This window comes from Sinohyriopsis cumingii, chromosome 17 (genome assembly GCF_028554795.1).
Source record: "Sinohyriopsis cumingii isolate HCF-2022 chromosome 17, ASM2855479v2, whole genome shotgun sequence".
NCBI lineage: Eukaryota > Metazoa > Mollusca > Bivalvia > Unionida > Unionidae > Sinohyriopsis > Sinohyriopsis cumingii.
The window spans coordinates 71529988-71535987 of record NC_142977.1 but is presented as its reverse complement, the minus strand read 5'-3'; the positions used below and the strand labels follow the sequence as shown (position 1 = coordinate 71535987).

The following is a 6000-nucleotide window of genomic DNA, read 5'->3' as shown; positions in this document are numbered from 1 at the left end:
CGTTGAATTCTGGGTAAAAACGAAAAAGAAATTCTGTTAGATATTGCATATTTTCCACCATGTGCTATTTTCCCATTTTTTGTTGTAACCGTGAAAAAATCAGTGGTCGGAGTTTTAACTCTACAACGTAAACAATATAGATTCATGTATATTTATAATATGGATGTAATTGATTTCTCAGCGATACGAAAGCAAGAGCCAGTAAAACATATTTCAGCATTACCGAATTCTATCAGAATGATTATAATAGGTCCACCTGGGTCCGGTAAAACATAATTACTGCTTAATTTGATAATGAGATGGTTAAAATGGGACAAGTTGTATTTAATTGCACCATCAGTTGAAGATCAGAGATGTTATGATGTACTTAAAGATTTTAATGAAAACCAAGATTTTTAATTGAAGATGGTAACGACATTATTAATTCTATAAACAATATTGATGAAGCACCGAGTGTTGATGAATTAGATGGATTTATTAATAATCTCGTAGTATACGATGTGATGCTGGATAAACAATCAAATCCAGCTAGAATATTTTCCACAGGCAGACATAAAAATACAGATATAATTTATGTCACTCAACGATATACCACAAATTCCTAAAGTGATCAGAGATAACTGCAATATTTTAGTTGTATTTAACAGAGTTGATACATACTCTGCGAAACATTCATCAAACGTGGTGCAGCGGAGATATGGATATAATTAGATTCAGACCCTTCTTTTTAAAATCACAATCTGCTCCACACGGATTTATAACATAACGGATTTTCCATACTAACACGGCGCCATATTGAGTTCACTATGGGCTAGTTTATTTCCATCAGAACCGCTCCGGTGGCCTAGTGGTTAGAGCGTCCGCCTCGGATGCGGGAGGTCGTGGGTTCGATCCCCGGCCGAGTGATACCAAGGGCTTACAAAAATGGTACTAACAGCTGCTTCGCTTGGCGCTCAGCATTAAGAGGTTAGTGTTAGGACTGGTCAGTCCGGTGTCAGGATAATGTGACTGGGTGGGACATCATTTTACATGTCTGCGGCATGATGCCCCAGTGCTAGACATCACTATAAACTGCCTTACTGCAGACATCGTAGCGATATGACTGGAAAATTGTTAAAGCTACGTTAAAAATCCAAATCACATCACATATTTCCATCAGACGACATAATGACGTAGTTCATCTTATTCGGTAACTGTTGGATAATTCCGTAAGTTACCATTGCATTGAGAGTTTGGAATTATTTCCCTTTGCACACATGAACAAAGAAATTAATGCGCTTGTTAAATCCACGTGAAAGGCACATTTGTTGGTGTCATTTTTTTTCCTTTGCTTGATTCGACACTGTTCATATCGGAAGCAGACGACATATGAATGTACATATATGATCACTAACAAATCCCTTTGCTGGAAATGGACTTGTCCAGTAACTGGAAACGGATATCGGGCATATCGACTATTATATTGAAAACTTCCGTTGTGCGTTAAACGCACAGATGATCATGATGTTACGGACATTCTACTCAAAGTCAGGTTAGAAATTATAAATCATTGAATGAATTGACTCAGTTCCTTGCACTTTTTATCACACAAAAGTTTTCATTACTGAAATCGTTAGAGGGGTAGAAACAAACGGGGATATAAAGTCAGACTAGTACCTTTTAAAAACCGGTTTCAATAATTCAGTTTTCGAACAGCGTTCTTGCGATTCGTATCATGCGATGATTTAATCGACGTATTTTTCAAAAAGAAGGCAATGCTAATTCAGTTGTAACAGATGAGTTTGTCTAATGCACGGCGGCATCTATGGATATATGATCGTGGCGGCAAATAGCTTTAATTATTGTTTTTTCAAAGGATTTTCAGTCCAGTAATGGCATCATCTTTGCTCAACATGGGTCATATTTTCGGTGTTACGAAACACCCAAATCCACCCAAATCCACACCAAATCCACCCAAATCCACACCAGATCGCATTTTGTCTGTCGTCTCATCTCTAAATTGCAACGGTACCTCCCCTCCCCCCATTTTAATTTTTTTTTTTAAAACAAATCTTTTTCCACAAATCGAATTATTTTTTTATTGTGCAGTTTTACACAGTTCTATTGGGTTAGGTCTAGGACCAAAGAAATGTACTTACAGATTATTCTTTTTCACCATCATAATATTGAATCAATATAACATTTTCTGTATGACAATAAAATATTTGCAACATTTGTTTTTGGTCATTATTATATATTTTATAGGTCATTTATATGGAATCCTTTTAGGGACAATCTCTACATCTTGTAGTATTTGGCCGGGCAATGGAGTGATGAAGTGATACGATGGAGCGATTTGTCATTTATTTATTAATTGAGTGGAGATTAAAGTTTGAAAGACTGCACTAGGGTGTGGATTTGGGTGGATTTGAGTGGATTTGGGTGTTTCGTAACACCCCATATTTTTGGCATGTCCTCTCGATTCGCTATTAAGACCGAGTAATTCATACACTGACAGAAAGAATGTAACATGTAGAGCACTACTAATTGTATTTATTTCAGTAAATATGTGTTAGGATAAGGAATACATTAGCAGCAGAGGGGGGGAACAGACCGAAACTAAAATAGTACTGAATAGACAAAAACAGTTTCGGTTTACTTATTTCGACGATAAACCTTTCCATGTAGACCATAGAATAAAAAAAAAATATCCCTGAACGTCGAATAATTTCTCTCGGAGAGACTCTTCGACGACCCGGGAAATGCAATAACATCCGCGCGCTGACGTTCTTGGTTTACTTCAATAAATCTGAAACTATTCCCCCGCGGGTCGTCATTGACACGGTCGGTCGGTCCAGCCCCCCCCCCCTCTGCTGCTCTACGAAATGAGTTTCCGAGCGCGTTAACGCGCCAAGAAAACATTTTTATGTTAACCATACAGTGTATCAAGTCCGATACGGTATCTTGTTCTGGGATCGTGTAAATTTATTGTCACAAATCCATGCTGGTTTCTTCGAGCGTGACTAAAGAAATTCTTAAACTTATTAATATCCATATCGCCGCTACACCATGTCTGATGAATATTTCTCAGCGTGTGAACATCAACTCCATTAAACACAGCAAGAAGATTACAGTTATCCCTGATTACTTTTGGAATTTGTGTGTAACGCTGAGTAACATAAATCACATCGGTGTTTTTATGACGACCTCGTGAAAATATTCTTGCAGGATTTTTTTGCTTGTCCAGCATTACATCATCGTACACTACTAGGTTATTTATTCCCCCGTCGAGGTCTTCCACGGACGGAGCTTCTTCAATATCAGTTATAAATTCAACAACATCCTCGCCGTCTTCACTCAGCGTTTTTGCACTCTCATTAAAATCTTTTATAACATTATAGCATCGCTGATCGTCTACAGATGGTGCTACCAAATACAGCTTATCCCACTTCATCCACTTCATAATCAGGTTCAGCAACAACTGCGTTTTACCCGATCCTGACGGTCCTATGATGATCATTCTGATAGAATTTGGTAGCACGGAATTATGCTTGACTGGTTCTTTCCTTCGCGTCGCAGAAAAATCAGTGATCTCCATTTGTATATAAGGAATAATAATTATGGATCTATATTGTGTGAAGTGTAAGGCACGAACCCCTACGAATGATCTAACAACGGTTACAACAAAAAATAACAGACAAGCACTTTCTGGTAAGTGTACGCGATGTGGCACAAAAAAATTTAGATTTCAAAAAAAAAGCCTGACAAACGCGGAGGTGACATTGCAGCCGCCCTCGGACGACTTCCAGGTACCCCTTGGGCTAAATATCCCGGAGAAAAACATCTCCCAGGATACAATTACTGCGGTCCGGGAACACGACTAGATATCAGGCTTGACAGCAACGATCAGCCCAAACCCGGCGAGTATCCGATAAACGCTATCGACGCAGCGTGTCACATACATGATATTGCTTATCGAAGTAAAGATCTACAAGACAGGCATATCGCGGATGTGAAATTAATTCATGCACTAAGCGCCATAAAAAATAAATCATTTAGGGAGTCACTCGCTAATTGGTTAGTAAGATCAGCGATGAAATCTAAATTAGTAATCGGGGCTGGATAATTAATAACGATGCAGACAAGTCCAAGGACTTCCAACGCTAGTGTTTCCATGCAAGCGATTTATTATTCCCCAATCGGATACTGGAGAGGTAACTCAGCAATTAATAAACTCGCCAACGCGGCATCAGTAACACGCGAGGTTGCCAAAAAATGGCTGTCAAAACAAGCAATATGGCAAATCTACTTACCACCACCTCGACAAATCAACTTTGCACATTTTGATGTTAGTACCCCCAATGAAGTTCATCAGGCTGACATACTATTCCTGCCTCATGATACTGTCCGCAGAAAAATATACAAATACGCGCTAACAGTAGTTGATGTTGCTAGTAGATACAAAGAAGCAGAACCGTTAGCGACTAAAACAGCGTCCGAAGTCGCCTCTGCGTTTTCGCGAATTTATCAGCGAGGACCTCTAAACTGGCCACGATTATTACAAGTTGATCCTGGTAAAGAATTTCAGGGCGCGGTGTCATCACTGACAAAGCAGCATAACGTTACCATACGACGAGGACATACTGAAATTCATCGGGATCAGGCAATTGTTGAGCGATTTAATAGAACACTCGCTGAGAGATTATTCGGATACCAGTACGCGAGGGAATTCATTTACGATACGAGATCTCGTGAATGGGTTGCAAGACTGCCAAACGTGATCCACGCACTGAATAATGAAATTACCAGAACAACAAACATGAGACCTGTAAATGCAATCACAAAAAAATATATACCCCGCGTCAGTGAACGTGTTTCAACGCAGCCAACGACGCTAGCGTCCCCGTTGCTGGGTAATGTCACCGTTAGGTATTTATACGAACCCGGCGAACTCGAAGGAGGAAAAAAAAGGGCAACTGATCCTATATGGAGCGTTACAACACATAAGATATCTAGCATAACCAGATCAACTGGGAGAAACGCAATCTACAGATTAGATTCGACTGCTCCTCAGCGTGGGTTCACACGCGAGCAACTTCAGGTGATTCCCGCGGATACACAATTACCACCTCGATCACTTAAATAACTGCAGCAGCACCTCTGCGTCGATTACACTCAAGACAGGTCAACATCACATTTTCACGCGTATGACCGCGATTACTATCTATTCTATCTACGGTAAATTGCCTTGGATTATTTTTCGAATACTGCCACAGCAATAAACAATTACAACTCGCGCAGTGATTATTCTGCTGTTGTTGTAATTGTATAATAAATGTTTCGTCGAGATCAAACTCGTTGCCATTTTTTTTGTCGCTCTGTTTGTAACCGGCTAATTTCTTTCTTATTGTATCATCAGCGATTGATCTGTTGATGCTGTCGTTGATAACATCATCTAATACAATTCTTCGTAACTGACCTATCCTTCTTACTCTTGACACGGCTAAATAAACTAAATTTGACCACTCGATGCGATCATCAACAATCCAAACTGTTGTATCTGAAATAGTTAGTCCCTGCGAACTGTGGATGGTCATAGCGTATCCTAGCGTCCACGGGGATTTGCTCATTTTCAGTGCCTGTTCAACAGCATCAATATCAACTGTGACAATATCATTTAATACTAAATTCTGTTTTTCCGATCTCCCAGGTATATCAACGTCGGTATTCTGCAATCGCGTATCAGCTGGTCTATAACACAACGGCACTACCAGCATTGGAAATTTCTTCTGATGTAACTGAAATAACCGCTGCTGAAGTGTGTCCCTGACTATCTTTCTACTTGCCACAATTAAATCACCTGGTTTCCACGTTTCCCAAAAGTCGCTCAGCGAAGTCTCTGGAATTATTTCACGCATTATCTCACATTGGACTTTATTGGTTTGTAGCCTGATCAACGCCTTAAACTCTTTCAGCGTTTCATCGAGTGATCTAACATCGTTAGTTATTTCCTCATAATAA

The 6000-nt window shown here is 39.6% G+C and overlaps 1 protein-coding gene across 2 annotated transcripts in view; it reads left to right on the top strand.

Annotated features, from left to right (window-relative positions):
• Positions 1-658: 658 nt before the first annotated feature.
• The window catches only part of LOC149779212 (uncharacterized protein CXorf38 homolog), a 61124-nt gene continuing 55782 nt past the window's right edge, over positions 659-6000 (top strand). Inside the window, exon 1 of one of the 2 annotated variants that reach the window (XM_089939782.1) lies at positions 659-966. The gene's annotated coding sequence lies outside the window, so the exon portion shown is untranslated. Of the gene's footprint in view, positions 967-1181; positions 1532-6000 lie in introns of those variants that run through there. The other variant, XM_089939783.1, reaches the window with a different exon arrangement.